This window comes from Schistocerca serialis, chromosome 7 (assembly GCF_023864345.2).
Source record: "Schistocerca serialis cubense isolate TAMUIC-IGC-003099 chromosome 7, iqSchSeri2.2, whole genome shotgun sequence".
Classification (NCBI taxonomy): Eukaryota; Metazoa; Arthropoda; class Insecta; order Orthoptera; family Acrididae; genus Schistocerca; species Schistocerca serialis.
The window spans coordinates 427,117,015-427,117,842 of NC_064644.1; the positions used below are offsets into that span (position 1 = coordinate 427,117,015).

The 828-nt window shown below is 51.8% G+C and overlaps 1 pseudogene; it reads left to right on the forward strand.

Annotated features, from left to right (window-relative positions):
• The first annotated feature begins 353 nt into the window (after window positions 1-353).
• On the forward strand, window positions 354-471 carry LOC126413631 (5S ribosomal RNA; annotated as a pseudogene).
• Window positions 472-828: the final 357 nt, after the last annotated feature.

Below are 828 nucleotides of genomic sequence, written 5' to 3' on the forward strand. Positions count from 1 at the left end.
CGGGCATGGATGTGTGTGATGTCCTTAGGTTAGTTAGGTTTAATTAGTTCTAAGTTCTAGGCGACTGATGAAATGGTTCAAATGGCTCTGAGCACTATAGGACTCAACATCTATGGTCATCAGTCCCCTAGAACTTAGAACTACTTAAACCTAACTAACCTAAGGACAACACACAACACCCAGTCGTCACGAGGCAGAGAAAATCCCTGACCCCGCCGGGAATCGAACCCGGGAACCCAGGTGTGGGAAGCGAGAACGCTACCGCACGACCACGAGCTGCGGACTGCGACTGATGAATTCAGAAGTTAAGTCGCATAGTGTTCAGAGCCATTTGAACCATTTTGAACCAATTAGCCAACGGCTTTGCCGCAGTGGTAACACCGGTTCGCGTCAGATCATCGAAGTTAAGCGCTGTAGGGCTGGACTAGCACTTGGATGGGTGACCATCCGGTCTGCAGAGTGCTGTTGGCAAGCGGGGTGCACTCAGCCCTTGTGAGGCAAACCGAGGAGCTAGTTGACAGAAGTAGCGGCTCCGGTCTCGTAAACTGACATAGGGGCGGGAGAGCGGTGTGCTGACCTCGTGCCCCTTCATATCCGCATCCAGCGACGCCTGTGGGCTGCGGATGACACGGTGGCAGCTCGTACCGAGACAGTGCGGCGATAATGACGCGTTTCGGATTCCATATATATCTGTTGCAGGTAATAAGAGAACTCGTGTGCTGTCGCAGTTGTCGCCGTGAGCTTGATGTCGTGAGGTGTGCGTCCCGCGACACACGTATTTACGAAATATATTCAAAAATGGTTCAAATAGCTCTGAGCATTATGGGA